The 21,660-nt window shown below is 38.2% G+C and overlaps 1 long non-coding RNA gene across 1 annotated transcript in view; it reads right to left on the reverse strand.

Moving 5' to 3' along the window:
* LOC131480372 (uncharacterized) overlaps positions 1-21,660 on the reverse strand; it is a 60,902-nt gene continuing 39,242 nt past the window's right edge. The window contains exon 5 of the long non-coding RNA XR_009245454.1: positions 1-200. This is a non-coding gene — a long non-coding RNA (uncharacterized LOC131480372). The remainder of the gene's footprint in view (positions 201-21,660) is intronic.

The following is a 21,660-nucleotide window of genomic DNA, read 5'->3' on the forward strand; positions in this document are numbered from 1 at the left end:
CGCAGAGTCTATCATCCATTAATTCTTCCAGATTCATTGACCATCAGGCCATCTTTTTTCCTTCATAGTGTATGCCAGCATTTTTCAGGTATTTTTGCCTTCTCACACTCCATTCCATTCTATATGTAAAGGATTTTCTTTGTCAAGCATTTTGATCCTGTGACTTCATGTCTCTAGGGCAGCTCTTGGACCCTACATCTCTGAAATTCAAATTACATTTACAAAGAAAAGCACCGTTTTAAGCAGTGTCCCTTGGAAAAGATCTCCTCGATACTTTTGAGAAATATAGTTTCCTCTTGGTCATTGCCATAACTGTACCTTGTACCCATCTCTAGTTGTTAATATATTTTACTATACATGACATTAGCTCAGTATTTGATGGTGCATTAAACTGTGAACACCTTGAGTGCAGGACTCATTCTTTATGAATTTAGTACATCCAGCACTGCTATTTTGGTGGTATAGTGTAGCTTTCATCAACTGTTGGTGGAATAAATAAATAGCCTATTAATTGTCATCATCACTGCTGCATAACTATACATATATCATTCCTGAATTCCATCCAATGAATCTTCCTTAAAAGATTCCAAAGTGAAAATTAAATGATCTTGCCTATGCATTACAGTATGCATCTAAAGTTCCATGATCTCTCTTCTTTTTTTGTGAAGTCTGGCCCTTTCAAAGTGTTTGTCAATGTTAATCATATCCTTTTAGAAGGACTTGTATTCCAACCAATTCCAACAATTACTTTGGAATGGTGTTTGAGGAAGATGATGATACTTAGAGTGTACTATGCTAATTTATTTATATTGCCATGTTTTCACGATATTTAATAACGTATGAGGTAAATATAACTCTATGTCCATTTTACAGGTGGAATAATTAAGAAAAAAAGCAAGTGACTTGATATCTACAAATGTTTTTAACACTTACTCTCCTTTTAAAAATAAGCAAACATTTTAATGTCTCTTGGATCTCCTTTCAGATTCTAAGTTGGCCATTCATGACCTATAGGACTGGTTAAGGAAACCTACCATCAGCTGGTAAATTTGCAAGAGGACAATAAGAACTCCAGAAATTCTGTTCCCTTTTTTATTATCTTCTACATAATGTATCATATAGGCATCCATTGAAAAATTACTTTGATGACGGTGATGTTTTAGTAGCTTATGCCTTCTACTCTTCCCGTGCATAACACAAAGAAAGAGGTCAGATTTTGGCTGGCTTCGCACTAAAAAATAATCACAACTTATATTTATCACTAGCATGCAAAGGCACTTTGAAATTTAAGACTTTTTTGAAGTAACTATTACAATTCTCAGTTAATCAGGCAGCAACTACCAAACTAAAACTACATACCACCTCAAAAATAAGTTAAGAAAACTATATCTGTACTACATTGAAACATGAGTTTTCTCTTGGAAAATTGAGGGAAAAATTGTTTAGAGATCATAACGTTATATCCATCTCAAAAAGAGAATGTTTGCCAGGAAACAACATTTAAATCAAATTTCTAGTGGAATCTTTAACTATTCACCTAGAAAACTGTTTTTCACCCTCAATATCTCAAGGGAAATTTGACAACCTCAATTTCTTCATGTAGCTGTTCAAAATACTCATTCATCATACTCCTATCTTTATACTTAGTCAAAACCCTCTATAGCCTTAAAACAGGAACCAGATTTCTCGTGTCAAAACCAAATCTTAGTACGTAATAAGTATAACCAAATGCTACAGCTCATCTTTTGATTGCACTGAAATTTTTCTCTCAGTGTGCCATTTCTAACCAGTTTGGTGACATTCCTTGTTTTTTGCTTCTGACAGTCAGAAGGGATTACTTGAAATTATTGATCAGCTGTGGCCCTGCAGCGAGAGTCTGAATACTATTCAATAACTTTGCTTGCCAGGAAAGAGCAGAACGTTGCAAGTGTCCTGAAATTCCCATCATGCTGTTTTCCTTTAGGATCATCGATGCCTCAAAAGGAAGCCTGTAAAGCAGAGAGTTGACTGATGTGGATGGCAAGAGAAGGAAACACAGGTGGGATTTAAGGGTAACATCAAGAAAACATTTGTTAAAAAACATAAAACTCTCTCGGGAGCATGTATGCACCCTCCCCAACACTGCTGTTTCTACAGCACCCGGTCTCTGCAGTCCTTTATTCTCCAGCCTTCTCAAAGGACTACTGAGCCATAAGCAATAACACAACAGGGAGTACTTATGTCAGCCCCCACACACATTTCTGTGAACTGAAATATGAGGTGTGGCTAAGTAGACCTCACTATTGCCAGGGTCTACATATTTTATCTGCACTCTCACTCCCTAGAATTGCTCTCTTATTACTGCCCTGATTGTAGCTAAAAACAATAAATGAAAATATGCTGAAAGATGACAGTCTAAAGTCATAATGGAAATTACAGACACATAAAATAGCACCGAGGTGCCTGGATGGCTATTTGCCTAGGAGTACAGAATGTCCTGTCCATGGGAGTCAGGGCAGCCCACACAGCCATCCCCTTCCTCTCGGTGACTACAAAATATACAGTGGAAACTTGGAAACCTTGAGACCTGATTTTTCTGGTAGCAACTTCGCAGCATCCTTTTAACTAGTATGCAAAAAGTGCTGGGACACTGTCTACCCTAAAGTCATAACAAGCCGAGGGCACATCCAAGCTCACATTGAAGAATCCAGTTGAGTATTTCTCTCATGGAATTTGAAGCATCTCATCTTGCTGATAGAACTGGAAATGTCAAAATCTCCCGGTTTCAAATAGGAAGCAGGTCGAAATTATTTCTGAGTACCTTTATGAAAAATCAGTGAATGACTGTAATAGTTTTAGAAAGAATATGTCTACTTAGAAGCACAAGGAAAACATAGAGTTTAGAAGCCACTAACTTGCTCATTTGAGATTATGGGTATTGTAGCACTCAGGAATTCTTCTACTCCTTTGAAATTTACATTTTCCTTACTTAACTTCAACATAACAAATTCTAAGTCCAATCAAAATCAAGGTATGCCAAATACTACTTAGAATCATAGTGTTCAAGATGGTGTTAGAGTTTCTGTATAGTGCTGCCCTTGGGCATTGTTATTTATGCATCAAATACTTTAAAGATCTTAGAACTAGAAAAACTTATTCTTATGCTAGAGAACAAGACTATTCATCATATTAAAATATATTTTCATTATGAGACACTACATTTTGGATGGTGGTATATATATGTGCATATATATATGTATGTGCATATATATATCTATATATCTATATATATATATATATAGATATCTTCTTTTCATTAAAACTGTTTGGGCCAGCGTTGTGCTATAGGATCTCAGGTTGACAACTGTAATACCAGCATCCCATATAGGCACCAATTTGAATTCCAGATTCATGACTTCCTACCTCGCTCTCTGCCAATGTGCCTGAGAAAGTGGCAGAAGATGGCCCATGTACTTAGACTCTTGCACCCACTTGGAAGATACAAATGAAGATTCTGATTTCAGACTGGCCTATCCCTGGCCATTGCAGCCACAGGGGGAGTGAAACAACTGATGGATGAAAAATTCTTTTTCTTTTTCTCTTCCTTTCTCTTCCTCTCTCTCCCTCTTTCTCTCTCCCTACCACATGTGTGTGTCTTTGTGCATCTGTGTCTGTGTCTGTCTGCAATTCAGCCTTTCAAATAAATAAAAGACTGTTAAAGGGGGAAAGATTGGTCTTAACACTGTGGCTATATAAACAGCAATTCAGATTTACGTCCTCAGTTCTGGACACCCTTCACCAATGTTGGTAACTCTGTTTGAAGTGTGTGAAGAAAAATCAAATTGCCTTTAACAAATTATTTCTGGCATGTGAGGATAATTCATTCTTATACATTAATTCAACAGATTTCTTCTATGTGGTAACTTTTCCATGCAGTATTTCTAGCTACCTGGAATCAAACACTTTTTTTGCTTATAGTACCAATTGCTGAATTTAAAAAGCCTTAAGAGTTTGTTTCTATCCTAAAATTGAACAAGAATTTTTTCATTCTTTTTCATTCTTATTGTACTTTAAAAAAAAACTTGCTTTTGTTCTCTATTTCCCGCTTTTGCCTTTAACCTTCTCTCCACTTGCCTCACTCTCTTGATCCATCAGACACAGTCCAGCCATCTGAAAGCTACACCTTAAAGTAATTTTGGGCAGAAGCAAAAGGCCCTGGAATCCTTAGTAATCCACTTCAGATCCAGCTACTGAGCAGTGGTTAGGCTTCTGAACAGCCAACAGTCTTTTCAGGCTACTCTCTTGGAAACTGAAAACCTGTTAGAGCATTGTGGAATAACATGAGCCCTGAAACAAAATCATACAAATAGAAAAGAAAATGTCTTTTCAATGTTAAGTTAAGGCACTGCTGAAACAATTGAAAGGAAGATAGGCTCTAGATGATCTCTATTGATGGGTCTCAAAGTGGCCGGTGCTTAGAAGCAGACTGGTTATTTTGCCTGCATTTCTGGTGTCATTAGGCCTCTGCCCCGAGGCTGAGCAGCTTGCTCAACTGCAAAGAGCTTCCTGTCTGAGAATGAATAGCAAACCTGGAATAATGCATAGTTGAGAGTTACTCATGGGACAAGCAAAACATACAGTGAGCGTGCCTGGATTGCTTGCTACTCTGCGAACGGGAACACAGCTAGGGCTACTTCTATCCCAAACTCCTACAAAGCCTTTGCTCCACTATTTCTTAAAGCTCTCACCCCCATACTCTCCCTCGACTCACTGTCATGTATTACTTCCCTTCACCATTCTTCCATCGCTTTAGCTGCTGACTAAATTGTGAGGAGTCAACATGCTTCACATAGATCTGATGCTATGCAAAATAAGTATTTTTGCTGAGCAAATTTTAGAATTACTTCACTCTGTTATTAAGATCATATTGGAAACTATTCCTTTGGGCCAACATTTACATTTCTGCAGATATTTTTATTTTTGTGTGTCAATATTAACAGCAGTTCATTACTAAACATAATGAAATTTGTAGGAATTGTAGAAAAGTCATTCATAGTGGTTTCTTGATGTACTTTTCTTGTATCCCTCAACTTCTCTCTGTTCTTCACTACATACTCTCCCAAGACGTCCTTGTGTGATCTTAATTTTCAAGCCCCTCCCCCTTCTGTTTGCTCCTCTTACAATTCTTAACAACAATGGATTCCTCATCTGGTCGTTTCTGGCCATGCTGCTCTAACCTAGCAAAACATGTCATATATTTCCTTTCCTGTGCCCACCCTAGCTCATCCTCTGGTCCCAGGACAACCAGGCTGTGCAAGATTGGGACAAGGATCAGGAGCAGGAAATTTAACAATGGCAGAACTGTGACAAGTTAATTCAACTCCTGCTGTTAAATTAACCAGCGTTCCAGCCGAGTTAACGCGTCACCCAGTTTCAAAAGGTTAAGCTCCAAGCTTAATCTTATTCATCATTATGAACTCTTCAAATTGGCTGAAATATTTAAAATTCAGTGAAATGAAAGGACTGCAGGAAACATTTAAGAGCCAACAGCCCAGCCTTTAAAAAAATGGAGAAATAATCTACAAAGATTAGGAAAAGAAGGCTTCAGAAGGGGTGAATGGAGACTTGAGGACCAGGTTAGAGTGAATAATAAGAGGACACTGAGGACAAGGACATCTTATCTTCCAACTATCATGAAGAGATTCAGACGTTAGGAAGAAATTTAATGTAGCACCCTGAAAACGCTTGTCCTGTCTCATCATGAGCAACAGACCAAAACTGAATGCTAATGAAAAGGGCATGTACAATAACACCCTCCAAGCTCTCTGCTATTCTTAAGACTTTGGACATAGATGGGAGGTGGGTCATTATGTGCCCCCACTTATCACTGACTGGGAGGGAGAGCACAGCTCCCTGCATGCTCTCTACTCAGGCGTCTGTGACAGCTCGGAGTTCAGGTGAAATTTGAGAGAAGGAGCTATGTCGGAGAAAAGGACACTACAAGTGCTGAGAGGAGCACTTCTTAGCATAATGTGTAGTATACAGTTGGACTAAATATTGATTCCATTATTATTGCTGTTATTACCACTGCTTTATCATACATCTGTGATCACAAGCCTCTGTATATGGTTTTAAAAGTTTTATATTGAGAAACAGAAAGAAATGCACAGACAGAGCTTCTATCTACTGATTTACTCCACAAATGCCAACAGTAGTAGGTAGGCCAGGCCAAAGCCAGAAGCCTGGAATTCAATCTGGGTCTCCAATGTAGGTGACTTGGATTCCAGGATGTCCACTATCAGGATCTTGAACCTGAGCTTGAACTTGAATCTGATAGGGAAAGGGCATCTACACTGACATTTCATGACTTAACTAAATGCCTGCACACTTTGGAACTGTGTAACAACTGAGAGGGAGAACTGATGTTCCACAAGTATCTATTTCCCTGCCCCAGGCTTCAAGATGAAGTTTATGGAGCTGTTGAAAATGTGCACTTGTCTGAGCTCCAGCTAACCATCTTCTATCCAGGTAGCCACACTTTGCCCAAGAGAGTCTTCATGTCTAAATTTTCTCTTTGTTCCTGCTGGTCAGTTAGTCCTCACAATTTCTCCATATTCTACCACTCCTTACAAGCCCCTTGTTTTTGAATCATCTGCAATTGCACCTTGATTTCTTCGTTTTAATTTTGTGTGTATTTGTTTAATCAAGGAGAAACAAATCCTCACCTGCTGCCTCACTGTCCAACGTCTCTGAATAGTCCAACCTGAACCAGGCTGAACCAGAAGTCTTAAACTCAAAACGTGTCTCTTAGATGGGAGGAGGGGAGCCAAGTCTTTACATATGTACTTTCTCCTTCTCTGGAATTTCTTCATTCTTATTTTTCCGGTAAGGTCTCATTCAATCATACAAATTTTGTGTTTTTTTTAATATTTGTGTTTCTTGTTGGATTTTCCCCAAATTCTAAGGATTTGTTTCTTTGTATGACTTTGGAGACAAAGTATCAAAATTCTTCAGAATGTGGTGCCTCCTCACAAAGTATATCATAGAGAGAAGTACTATTTAGATGAGACACCACATACAGTAATTAACTGAATTAATTAATGCAAAGTATGTCACCTACAAGTGTTAAGATCATTTGATAACAGTCTATACATCTTTTCTTAAGCAGTATTGAAAAAAATCACTGTAATGATGAAAAATTGAAGTGTGTAGTATCTGAATTAAAACTTGTCAGGTCTAAAGTGTAATTGACAAGAAGTCAAAGATGTTATTAATAACCACTATGAAACTATCATATTACATTATAGTCAGGAGTCATTAATTTATTGTCTATGTGGTACTATTACCTGGACAATTGTACAGAGGATACTCTTTAATCCTCTGCAGGAAAACTGTTCCCATGATTTGGGCCAAGTCTGCCCTTCAAGCCTCTCCTTTCCCTAACCCTACCCTACTCCCACTAAGTAAATCATGAGCCCCGCACAAGCATGTTTTTACACTTGGCCTGATTAAATCCTGGGCTCTAACAGTTCCATAGAGCTGGCATAGTTTGAATCTCCCCAAAAACGTGTGTCTCAAGGCTTCTTTTTTTCCCCTATTTCACTTCAGTCAGTTGCTCTCACTTGCTGCTTGTGAAGATTCCAATTCATCTCTCCAAATTTTACACCAGGTTTTCTGTAAGCATGCACCAAACCTAAAGCAGGGTAAGAGTCACTAGAAGACTACAGACAACATTTCTAGAGAATCAAACTTGTAAGCATACTCCTGGCCTATTCATATACACTTAAATTCAAATTATCCAAACCTAGAGAGAAATTCATGGTCAGGAGTCTGAATCTTCGAGCAACAAGGTGGTTCGGAGATTTCTGCACTTTCAAACAAGGAAGGGCTGTTTCAATTCTGCGGAAGTATAAATTAGACTTTAAATGTGGTAAAACATAATGTCAAAAGTCACATTGGTCATATCAGTAATGGAGAACGAAGCAATCCCTTGGCTCCTATGTTGCTTTGCAGTGACAATATCCCTCAGTCACAATGGCCATGGTAGTTTAAAATTAATTTTTAGAGATGATTTTTAAATAAGCCATATAATACTAAAAGTAGATCAGAAGTGTGATCTATTTTTTAAAGATTTATTTATTTTTTTTTAATTATTTATTATTTAACTTCATTAATTACATTGTATTATGTGACACAGTTACATAGATACTTGGGTTCTCCCCACCCCTCCCCAAACCCTCCCACCATGGTGGATTCCTCCACCTTGTTGCATAACCACAGCTCAAGTTCAGTTGAGATTCCCCCATTGCAAGCGTATACCAAACATAGAGTCCAGCATCTTATTTATTTTTATTGTAAAGTCAGACACACAGAGAGAAAGATCTTTTGTCTGATGATTTATTCCCCAAGCAGCCACAAGGGACGAAGTTGAGCTGAGCTGAAGCCAGGAGTCAAGAGCCAGGAGTCAAGAGCCAGGAGCCTCTTCTGGGTCTCCCACATGGGTGCAGGGTTCCAAGGCTTTAGGTTGTCCTTGACTGCTTTCCCAGGCCACAAGCAGAGAGCTGGATGGAAAGCAGTGCTGCCGGGACTAGAAACGGCACCCATATAGGATCCCGGCGGTGTATTCAAGGCAAGGACTTTAGCCACTAGGCTACCGCAGTGGGCCCTGAAGTGTGATTTACATCATGGGAAAATTAGAGCAAATAAATGTCTTCTTATGTGACCTTACCAAAGATACATATTATTGTATGTGTGATAAATATAGTAACACTTCACTATTTGAAATAGGAAGCACTTTAACACACAGTTTTAGCATGGGAAAGTCCAAGAAATTAGCACCTTCTCAACGTTTTAACAAAGTCTCCAAAGAAAGTTATCAACAAGGCTACAAGGTGGGTAGAGGACTAATTGATCAAATTAATGCATGATGAAACCAAATGTAGCTAGAAAAACAGTAATTTGTTTCCCTTAATAATTTAATATGAGCAACAAGCACAAAACTTTGTGGAATTGGCAATTATTCAATCATAGCATGTAATTTAATGGAGAAAGCATTATTATCAACATCTGTTTTATTGTCTCAGAACTAAATGTTAAATGGCATTATGCTGAATGAATCAAATGTATTTCAAATTCACAGTTAAATTATGTTGACTCAATGAGTACTATTGCTTTGGATGTTTTTTTTTAATGTCAAAAGTTACTAACTCAAGTTTTTAAGTATTCTTTTTTTAAAACTTTTAAATGACTGAATACCTTACATAATAAAATTGTAGTTACATACAAATCATTACAGACATAACCAATTTTAAAAACAAGGCTATCAAGAAAAATAAAAGCCTATTTATTCTATAAAATGCAACTTCAACAAAAAGAAAGCATCATATTCTGTCTTGCAATGTTTATATTCACTTTTCTTTATATACAGTTTCTTAGGTTTAGGGATTTCCCCTTCCACATTCTCCCTCCACCCCACTATTACAGTATTAGTGTAGTCCTTCAGAAATAGTCACAAGTCCATCATTCTACTCTTTAAGTGTATCCTGACATTGTAGGTATGGACAATGGTACAAAGTTCAGCATTCTACTGTCAAAATACATTTAACATTTGATTGGGACTCCATCTTTTACTCAGTAGGAGAAACGCATACTGCAGTGTATCTCCACTTCATAGTATATTTGCCTCCATTGTACAGTTCCTCTAGATAAATATATGTGCATACATGTTTACCTATATATCTAACGATCTTGAGTTTCACATGAAGGCTGCCTTATAACAGAGAGAACATGATATTTGCCTCTGGGTGTTGATTTATTTCACCAAACATAATGGTCTCCAGTTAGGACCATTTTGTTACATTCATTCTTTTTTTTAAAAGATTTGTTTATTTTTATTACAAAGTCAGATATATAGAGAGGAGGAGAGACAGAGAGCAAGATCTTCCGTCCGATGATTCACTCCCCAAGTGACCGCAACGGCCGGTGCTGTCCCAATCCGGAGCCAGGAGCCAGGAACTTCCTCCAGGTCGGCCACGCGGGTGCAGGGTCCCAGGTCTTTGGGCCATCCTCGACTGCTTTTCCAGGCCACAAGCAGGGAGCTGGATGGGAAGTGGAGCTGCCAGGATTAGAACCGGTGCCCATATGGGATCCTGGTGCGTTGAAGGTGAGGACTTTAGCCACTAGGCCCCACCACCGAGCCCGTTACATTCCTTGTTAAATATTGATTTCTTCAATTTGAGTTACCATTGAATGTTTTTCAAATTAACTTAATCTTTACTATCTATTCTCATGAAACCAGGCATTATGATCTTTATATTTTCTCTTTGAGAAAAAGAAAAACATATTTTCCATACTTTTAAAGAGGAAAAGGGTGCTTAGTTCTTTCATTTTTAACAAGATTTATGTTTGAAATGTAAAGAGGTAAAAGAAAGAGACAGAAAAAGATCTCTTTATCTGCTGGTTCAGTTCCAAGGAAAACAGCCGACTGGTCTTCACCAGATTGAAGCCAGAATATCAGTACTCCCTCTGGGGCTTCCATTTGGGTAACATGCCCTGTTGAACCCCATGATTTGATTTAGTAGCAATCTGGAATCAGGAGCAATGTGAGGACTACATCCAGTGCTCACATATTGAACAGAGGTTTTCCACATAACATCTTCATCTTTCCCTGTGGGCGAGATTGACCCTGAATCTCTACTTCTCTGGCCTATGTGGGAGGTCATAGGCATTTGGCACACCATGTCCCCAGAGGAACCCTGTGACAATGATCTTGGTTCACCAAGGCCTCAACCTGGGCAGATCACCAGCTATGCAGGTGGGAGTGATGGGCTGCAGCTTAGTCTCTCTTCTTTGTCTTTGGGCAAGCTGTGCTGGAACTTCCTTCATAAGCAACTCTGAAAAGTCAATGCAGTCCCACGGTGCCTGCCAGTCACACATGATGTGTGTGAACTTCAATTGAACCACAGCCACACGTGGTGTACTTGACCTGCAGCATACCTGCCAACCATGCGAGGATCCAGAGAGATAGACATGTCTTCTAGCCGATTGAGGTGTCATTGCTGCGTGGGAGGACTGTCAGGAGATGCCCTTCTGCCTTCCCCTTTCTTAGTCTGTATAAGTTGGTGCTTGCTTTATAATAAATATACATGCTCAATCAGACTATCTCTGGAGGTGTGCTGAGGACCACCACTGCTGTCTCATGCCCTTGGTTGTCAGGGCACACTACTGGTCAGGAAACCCCAAGACCCTGAATACTCTAGTAGAAATTCTTGACTTCTTGCTAAAAGAATTCTATTATTGACATAATGTACAAAGCTAACCTGTCTTGCGTACAGATTGATGGCACTAAAGCAAGCACTACTGATATTTTTTAATAAGCTACAAAAGGTAAGGTAAGCACCCACTAAAATTAAATAACATTTTCTCAGTAAAATCCACAGGATGTCAAATTAATAAAACATTAAATTAAAAATGACATGTGTGTATCGAAATCTGAAAGGGCAGGGTCTATGTTATGGTCTTTATATACCATCTGGATGCAGTTTTCTATTTTCTCTTATATGTATTTTGGGGTTTTGGCCATGATAGCATTTCCTGAGATTTTTGACTACTACTTTGTGAGAGGCCTCTTTCCATACGTATTGACTCAGCCCTCTGAGAGACATACTATCTGGTCCAGAAAAATACAGTTGAATGGTTTTGTTTGGTTTTGGTTTTGGTTTTTTAAGATTTATTTATTTTTATTGGAAAGGCAAATACACAGAGAGAAGGAGAGACAGAGAGGAAGATCTTCCGTCCAATGATTCACTCCCCAAGTGACCACAATGGCTGGAGACGAGCTGATCCAAAGCCAGGAGCCAGAAGCTCTTCTGGGTCTCCCACATGGGTGCAGGGTCCCAAGGCTTTGGGCCATCCTCAACTGCTTTCCCAGGCCACAAGCAGGGAGCTGGATGGGAAGCAAGGCCGTCAGGATTAGAACCGGCGACCATATGGGATCCTGGGCGTGCAGGGCGAGGACTTTAACCACTACGCTATTGCGCAGGGCCCAGTTGAAAGTTTTGAACTTAACTCTTTCATGGTCTTAATGCATAGTGTTTCAATACAATTTGTGACTCTTGTTTTCATGTGATAAAGCTTTGTACAGATCCCAACAAAGCCTGGACCTGTGCTCTGAGGATGTAAAGGATCATGGACTTCCTGAAAGGCACATTGAGTTAACTGACAGTCAAAGGTACTGTGACATATAATCTTGCCTTAGTCCTTATGTTCCCAAGCAACTGACTTCTACTGTCCAACAACTGAGCTACTAACTGATATCTCTCTTACCTATAAATAAGAAATTTCTCTCTTCAAAAATCAATTTTATTTGGGGAATTTCAGGACTTTATTCAGAGTTATTCTTTCCATTATCGTGATTAACAAGGATAATGTTCCTCACGTACTCTTTCTGTTGTATCAAAAACATCAAGAGGGCTAGGTCATGGCTTAACACATGAAATCACTGCTTGCAGTACAGACATCTATGTTGGAGTGCTGGGTCAAGTCTGGCTCCTCTGGCTGCTATCCACAGTCCAGCAAATGAACTTGGGACTATGCAACCATGTAGAAAACCCTTCAAGGTTGCTAGCTTCCACTTTCACAAGCCCCAGGCATTGTGGCCATCTGGGAATTAAACCAGCAGATAGTCTCTCTCTAACTCGCGCTCTCATTCTCCCACTCACACTTTCTCTTCTCTCTCTTTCCTGGCTCCATCTTTCTTTCACACACACACACACACACACACACACACACGTTCTATCTCTCTACTTTTCAAATAAATAATTAGGACCTGCTGGAATGCGTGAAGCCCGACACCATGAAGGAGTCAGAGGGAGGAACCTGAACAGTTCCTCTGACAGGACACTGACTCTACAAATAAACGCAAGAAGCATGGAGGTAAATAACCCAGAAGAGGCTTTGGAATGTGACCCACTGGAATACACTTGGCTCGGGTTGGGGCAGACCAGGCTGAGTCGGTTCACGTCATCCACTGGCAAGCCCAAGTGCTGAAACTGTGTGGGGGCCTGGCCGGGTTTCGTTGCGATAAAAAAAAAAAACAAACAGTACAAAACACAAAATGCCAAGGTGAAATGGCCTGTGCTAGCAGGGAATGCAACACCCGATCAGCACTCCTCCCACTGGTTTAGGTGAGGGACGAGAGTGTGATGGGCAGAGCCGGGGAGAGATGCGATACTCATTGGTTCCAATAGAGGTCGGGGCTCAGAAGAGAACCAACCCAGGGGTTAAAACCATCAGCTGATTGGAGTGATGGACGGTGGCGGGCACTGTGCTTACTAGTAGTACATGTAGGAGCCTGGACTGGGAATGCCTCAAAGTTTTTTTTAGGGGGATTCCCCTGAACAAAATGGAGGAATCAAAGCATTAATCAAAAAAAGATGGAAAATGGAGTAGATGAATCAACCACCTCAGCTTTATGCTTGCAGCGGAAAACTGGACAAGGGGAAACCCTAAGACGGACTATGTCAATCAGTGGACTCTGCACCAGCCTCATCATACCTGGACTGTGGCTGATGATATGTTGGAGCTTCTAATTGATCGAGGTGACGCTCTGCTGGCTCTGCCTACAAACCTGAGAGGGCCTCCCTAAGAGGCCGTTGAACTTGAACTGGACAAGTGGGATGCTGGACTCTGTATGGTGTAAACTTTTAATTAGGGAATCTCAACGGAACTTGAGCTGTGGTTATGCATCAAGGTGAAGGAATTCATGATGGGGGAAGGGTTTGGGGTGAAGGGGGGGGAATCCCAGTACCTATGAAATTGTGTCATGTAATGCAATGTAATTAATGAATAAATGAATATTAAAGAAAAAAAAATTTTACCTAACAAAAAAAAAAATTTAAAAACCAGAGAGCCATGAACTGCAACTAGATCTGGAGATCGGAAAGAATTTCTGAATCTGAAAACTGAACATAATATTCTGGGCCTGGAAAAGCAGGATGAAAACTGAAGATTTTCTAAGATAAACTATTTTGAATTAGGGCATTTTAGAACGCTCTGTGATATGTTAAAGATTGTCATTACACTCAAATAAAAGGATAGCTTCATTTAATGGGTGATCAGTTTGAACACTATCTGAAGATTTATAATTTAATATCGCTAAAAAACCATTTTAATGAATATCAAACTACTTTACTAAGATGAAGCACAAGACATAAAGTGGCTGATGGTACTTAGTTTGAAAAAGGTTCAACTAAAAAGAGACAAGAATAGCTATAATAGGTGGGGAAGGTTGCTGTGCATAGTTGGCTAGCAACCAACTCTTCAAACTTCACTGCAAACAGAACAAAGAACAAATTTTAAAACATATTGTAACCATTTCACAATTAAGGAAAAATAACAAACATGTACATTAGGAAGGTGATTAAAATGGAGTTGCACTTTTTAGGTTTTCTAAATTAAGGATATAAATAAGAACACTATTACTTGGGTCCGCTATGGTGGCCTAGCGGTTAAGGTCCTCGCCTTGTAAGCACCAGGATCCCATTGGGCGCTGGTTCTAATCCTGGCAGCCACACTTCCCATTCAGCTCCCTGCTTGTGGCCTGGGAAAGCAGTTGAGGATGGCCCAAAGCCTTGGGACCCTGCACCCATGTGGGAGACCCAGAAGAGCTTCTGGCTCCTGGCTTTGGATCAGCTCGTCTCCAGCCATTGTGGTCACTTGGGGAGTGAATCATTGGACAGATCTTCCTCTCTGTCTCTCCTCCTCTCTGTATATCTGCCTTTCCAATAAAAATAAATAAATGTTTTTTAAAAAACCTAAGTTTTCCTAAATATTCCATAAGGAAAATTTAGTCACCTCATTGAAGAGGTGACACTTTGATCAGTGAGTTTGAAACTGGGTGAGTACTAGAACTTACTGAAAATGAACTCATGTAACTTTCCAGTTCAATGCCTTGCGAGAGTCTTCTTAACCTCCTTATCTCTAGAAACATTTTCTCCTGGCACTTTAAGATGTTGATGAGCAGAGTCCATCTACTGTAATGTGCTTCATGCTAACAAGGCCAGGTTCAAGCATTGTATTCAAAAGTTTCATATCAAAAGAGCCAATAACCTGCTGTTACACACACCTGTTCAGTCATCAAACACCAGCAAAGGGTCATTTTAACCCTCCAAGTCATACTACCCAGCAGTTGATGCCTAGTAATTGCATCATTCAACACCAGATAGAGTGCACTGCAGATTTAAACAAGTGAGTCCTGCTCAAATTATTGGCTTACAGGATCATATGATAGAATGGATAATTTCATGCTATATTCTAAAGTATTTTTTGCTATGTTGTAACAGAAAACTGGGACAGAATTTGGCACTGGTTAGTGTGAAGCTGAGATAACACAAACTTCAAAACCCAGAGCACTGATTGGGACAAAGTAGTGCAAAGAAGCCAAAAGGCACTGTTGGAGAACATTTGAATGGCCTGAGAGAAACTGTAGGCATTACAGTGTAATCAGGAAAAATGTTATTGGAAACTGGTAGAAAGGGCAGTTAAGCTGTAGATGAACAGAAAGATTGGGTAGGTTGCTGCCTACAGCTACATGGAAAGTAGAAAAGAACTTCGTGATTTCAGAAATCTTGCTAAGGAGATTTTCAGACAGACATTCTTCCAGTTACTTATGACAATATCAAAATAAACCAGACATATTAAAGGATAAATCTGTTTTCTAACACAATGAGAAGGAAATACTAAAATCTCAGGAAGACTGTACAAATCAGAAGGGAAAAAAAACTAGAAAAAGTAAGAAATTAGCCTCATAACAAAGCGTGGTCTATGGAAAAAGAGAGCATAAAGGTGAAAGTATAAAATCTCTTTAAAGACTTTAGACAGATTAAAGGTGGTATTCCATGGTTTACACATTGATACACATGAGTCCCAGAAAACTTTTGTTAAAGAATTATAGTAGCTGTATTCTTTAAAATATTGTTAGAATTTAAAAGGTACTTGGATCAGAAGTGCAGATTATTTGTTCTATAAAGAAAAGATGAGTGCAATGTCAGAACCAAAAAATTATAAGGAAAAGTCAGAAGGTAGGGTCATGTATGGAGCAGTGCAGGATTCAGTTGCCTATGGAATAGTACAAGATTCACTATGTACCTGACTGGATGTTAGGATTGCTAAGCATCAGTGATGGCTGTGAGCTTTCTGATTACCCCCTTTTTAAGAAAAAGCGCCATTTGTTATCTTACACTCTCTCACCACTGTGTTTTGTGTGTGAAACTGGTAACTTCTCTCTTGTTCATAGGTCATGATGAAGACAAACATACAAGAAGAGAGGTTAATACATTCCAACACCTCACTTAAGAAATCAAAAATTTTAAAGTCATCATACAGCAGTAGGATAAGAGTCTGGGATTTAGACAAAGTACAGATATTTTTCATGTTGAAGAAATATAAACAACTAATGATTTAAGGCAAATCATGATAGATTAACAATGGTTGAATATAATTTGCAATTTGTCTTCTTAAACTGAGCCTATTTTTTTCACTTTGAATTAAATTGAATTTATTTTTATTATTTTTTGTCATTTTTATGTATTTATTTACTTATATATTAGAGAGAGCAGAGAGGAAAGAGAGAAAGAAGAAAGAGAGCTTGTTCATATTTATTGATTCACTCACCAAAAGTCAAAACAGCCAGGTGTGGGCCAGGCTAAAATGACAGCTGGCAACTCATTCCAGATTTTCCACTTACGTGTCAGGGAACCTGCTGCCTCTTAAGGTATACATTAGCAAAAAACGGGAATCAAGAGTCAGAACAAGTACTCAAAGCAATGTATTCCAATAAGGAATGCCAGTGTCTTAAATGGCAACTGAAATGCTAAGCTCACTATTCGCTTAACACAGAGGACTCACGGCAAGTAAATTTAGCAGTCGTCCATCTCACTACACTTACTCCAACCAATAAAGGTCATTGACGAAAAGACTATATAGCAAGCATTGTATCTAGTTGTGAAACAATAGATACTTTCTTCCCAAGTTTGAGAACTGAACATAAATATCCGCTTGTTCCACTCCTTTTCAATTGCATATTAAAAATGTTAATCAGCTTAACAAGACAAAACAAGAAAGGAATAAGATGTATATGTATAAGAAAGAATAAATAAAATGATGACATAATTTTTATGTAGAAAACTCCAAAGAACAATTTTAAAAATTGTGAAAATTAAGTATATGAAGTTCTTGGAATACAAGGTCAATAAATATAGCTAATTAATTTTTTATATTCCAACAATAAACAATTGGAATTAGAAATTATAAAACAACACTATTTCCAATATCACCAAGAATGCATTATTTAGGTATAAGTCAAACACTACATACATAGCTTCTCCATAGAGAGATATAAAACAATGATAAAGAAAGCCATAGAAGACATGAAAAATGGAAAGATAGTCCCTGTTAATGTAAATAAAAACTCAATATGATTGAAGTTTCCATATTTTTAAATTTGATTTATAAATTCACCAGAATCCCAATCAAATTCCCCAGTAGCTATTTTGTACATATCAAAAATCTGATTTTAAATATTAGGTTTAAAAAAATTAAAGATCTAGAATAGTTAAAACTTATTGAAAAAGTATAAAAATTTTAAATCCACACCAATTCCAAAATTGCTATAAAGAAAAATACTTAACAACATTTAACATTTAACATTGTGTTGACAATATAATAGACATGTGAAATAATATAACTGAATATAGAATTTAGAGTCAACTGTCATGTATATTGCCAATTAATATTTTGTGAGGGCTCAATAGCAATTGAATGAAGAAATTATAATTTTTAAAAAGGTAATGAAAGAATTCAACATAATATGCAAATAAGGTGAATTGAGACAAAGACCATATCTTTTACAAAAAAGTTAACTTGAGAACTGGGCAGCAAATAAACAAGATGAACTTCAAACATTCTAAAGTAAAAGAAAATAAGGGAGAAATTTTCAATAACCTTGGTGAGGAGTAACTAATCTTTGTGTCCTACCTAGTAAGGTATATGTGAGTCCACACTGACCGTTTCCTGTCTGGTTCTAAGCTTTCCTTCTTGTTCTCTATCGATTCTAATTCTTTTTCTTGTGGGGGTTAGGGCTCTGGAGGGACTCTGATGGTCATTGCAAGAAAAGGTGGGGATCCAAAGTTGGAACTAAGTAAGATCCAGAGAAAGCTCCTCTCCCTAGTCCTGAAGGAAGTTTACTGTTCTGTTTCTGCGGACTGCTCAGGGCTCCTGGCTATTGTTCCGATGACCTTGGATCCTGAGAGGAAGGAATGAAATAGTCACAGGATGGTTAAGAACTTGCATTTTTTAACATTGCTTACTCAATACTGTGTCAATTAATTCTATAATGTTGCAAATTGTTGTTGATGTTGTCTTGGGGCTTTTAATTGTTGGGGATGATATTCTGCCAGCTCTGCATTCAGACTAGAGATGGTCTCCCGAAGAAACCTTTGAATTTACCTGGACAATAAGATGCTGGACTCTATACTTGCAATGAAAGAATCTTGACTGAATTTGAACTGTAATACTACAACAAGGTGGAGGAATCCACCATGGGGGGAGGGCACGGGCAGAGGTTGGGGGAATCCCAGAGCCTATGAAACTGTGTCACATAATGCAATGTAATTAATAATAATAAAAAAGAAAAGAAAAGAAGGGAGTGCTCAACTTTATCAACAAGTAAGGAGACCTCATAATAATAGAGAATGCTAAATGGTACAGAAGACAACTAAAAGAGAATCTGAAGACCAAAGCTAGAAAAGTTTGAGCAAGAAAACAATTAGTATTTGATTATTGATGGGAATATAACATAAGTATTCAAGAGTCCTTACTGATATAAGAAAATGATTTCACAAGCAAATGAAGCAGAATGTACTAGGCAGAAATTTTTAAACTAACTTATTTAAATACTCTTCTCTTAAACAAGTGGAACACAGCTGAGAACAGGCAATCAAAGTTAATCAAAGTTAGTAGACAGTGGTCAGTCACTTCCACCACACATGCTCTTGATGGACATTGATACTTTGATCTCCTTGATGGATAAACACTGCAGGAATCACATACATACCTCTGTGTTTTTCTCCTAATGCCATATTTCTTCTTTCCAATCATGAATAAAACATCAGACAAATCTCAATTGAGATATATCCTATAAATCACCTATGAATAAAACTCAAAATGTTCTCAGAAGTCTGAGAAATTTTCATTTTTAGCAAAAAAGAAGCCCAAAGAAACATGAATACCAAAGGTTATATGGTACCTGCATGGGATTCTGTAACTGAAACAAAAAAAAGTACAGTCGAACAACACTATGGAAATTGTAATAACGTAAAAACATTACTAAATAATAATATAAATATTATTTCATTAATCCTAACAAACACACCATACTAATGTCAGGTATTAATGATGGGGGAAAATGGGTGTAGTTGCAAAGGAATTCTCCGTACTATGTTCTCAATAATCCTGTACAATAGAAGTATTCTAAAATAAAAATTTTTCTTTTAAAAAGAATAATCAATTTGGGAAACTGAAATTATCCAAAATTTAGTTGCTGCAGACTAAGAAATTATATCCATTAAAATAGTGTGAGATTAACATTTAGATAAACATACAGAGCAATGAAACAGAATGCTTAGAAATACACTCACATGAATGAATATAGACCATTGATTTTTAGTAACGGTGATATAGTGATTTAATGAAAAAAAGATGCTTTAAACAAATGGTAATGGAAAAATATAATTTTGATGTGAACAAAACTGAACCTTGATCTTCACTTCCTACCTCACATACAAGCAAACTTGAAAAGGAAAAAAGACTTAAATATATGAGCCTGAACCATCAAAATTCTAAGATAGAATGCAACCAAAAAAGTTTCTTTAAGTGTACATAACTATATGATAATATTGATGTTGATACACACACATGTGTTTTTAATATGTATTCATTTGAGAAGGAGAAACGGAAAGAGAGCCTTGTGTTGGTTAATACCCTGTTGCCCACATTGGCTAGATTTGGGCAAGAGTCAAAGCCTGAAGCTGGAAATTGAACTCACATCTCCCATGTGGATGGCTGGGATTCCAAGACTTGGGCATCTCAGATACCTCCCATCATCTGTTTTGGCAGGAAGTTGGAGGTAGGAGCTTGAACCAAGAATTGCAATGTTGCTTCAATGTAAAATACAGGCATCCTATTTGGCTAAGCCAAATACCGACTTAAAGAGAAAAATGAAATATCACAAAATATTAACAAATAGAGAATTAATGTGAAGGTCAAGCAGTTTTTATTTTTTCAGTATCTTTGAAATCTTTCTCTAAGCATAAGTTAGAAATCTGGGAACCAGTAGAATGATGCAATTAGTTAACCCTCCACCTCCAAGCACAAGCATCTGATATGGGCATCAGTTTGTGTCCCAATTGATCCACTTCCATCCAACTCCCTGTTTGTGGTCTGGGAAAGCAGTGGAGGGTAGCCCAAAGTCTTAGGACTCTGTTTCGTAGAAGACCCCAAGGGATTCCTGGCTCCTAGCTTCGGATCAGCTCAGTTGTAGTCGTTGCAGTCATTTCAAAGGTGAACCAACTGACAGAAGATTTTTGCCTTTCATTCTGTATAGAGTTACCATTGCAATAAAAATAAAATAAATTCTTCAAAAAGATTTTAATGTGGGAACAGAAGAAAGATAATAGGAATCAAATCAAAGCTGAAGCTTAAAAACACTTCATTGTATAAATACAAATCATTAAATTTAGCTGTGTTGAATATTGCAGCTGTAGCAACAAATACCTTAAAATAATACAAAAGGAAGTAATTACAGTGCCAAACACAGTCAAGATTAGGGTAAGATGAATACAGAATAAAATCCACTGAATTTGTCCATAGGAAGGTCTTTTGTTAAGTGGAAATAAATCAGATTTAAGGGGTCTGGCATGGTAGCCTAGCGGCAAAAGTCCTCACCTTGCAAGAACCAGGATCCCATTGGGCGCCGGTTCTAATCCTGGCAGTCCCACTTCCCATCCAACTCCCTGCTTGTGGTCTGAGAAAGCAGTTGAGGATGGCCCAAAGCATTGGGACCCTGCACTCATGTGGGAGACCCGGAAGAAGCTCCGGGCACCTGGCTTCAGATCAGCACAGCTCCAGCCATCGCAGCCGCTTGGCGAGTGAATAAGCAGACAGAAGATCTCCCTCTCTTTCTGTCCTCCTCTCTGTATATCCGACTTTCCAATAAAAAAGAGAAAAGAAACCAGATTTAAAAGCACATGCTGACATTTATTCCTACACGAACATGCTGGACACTCTTTCACCACCCTAGCACCATACTGATGCCTTTGTTACATGTTTGTTTACCTCACGTGGATGAAGGTTCAATATCCTTTTTCTTCTTTTTTTTTCTTCTTCTCCCCGTGGTAGACTGTACTGAAGGGAATACATCATGGAAATGTAACAGAAATTAACATGTTCATAGGTGGAAACAGAGAGAAATAAGTCCTCATACCTGCACCACAAGAATGGACTCACAATGAAATGACTGACGATCTCTTAAATTATTAGGAGACACTCCAGCAGCAGGATGGACATGTAAAAATTCACAAAGACACTCATTGTGAGACTAGATAGGCGAACATAGTAGAGAGGAGG

This window comes from Ochotona princeps, chromosome 5, assembly GCF_030435755.1.
Source record: "Ochotona princeps isolate mOchPri1 chromosome 5, mOchPri1.hap1, whole genome shotgun sequence".
In the NCBI taxonomy this organism is placed as follows: domain Eukaryota; kingdom Metazoa; phylum Chordata; class Mammalia; order Lagomorpha; family Ochotonidae; genus Ochotona; species Ochotona princeps.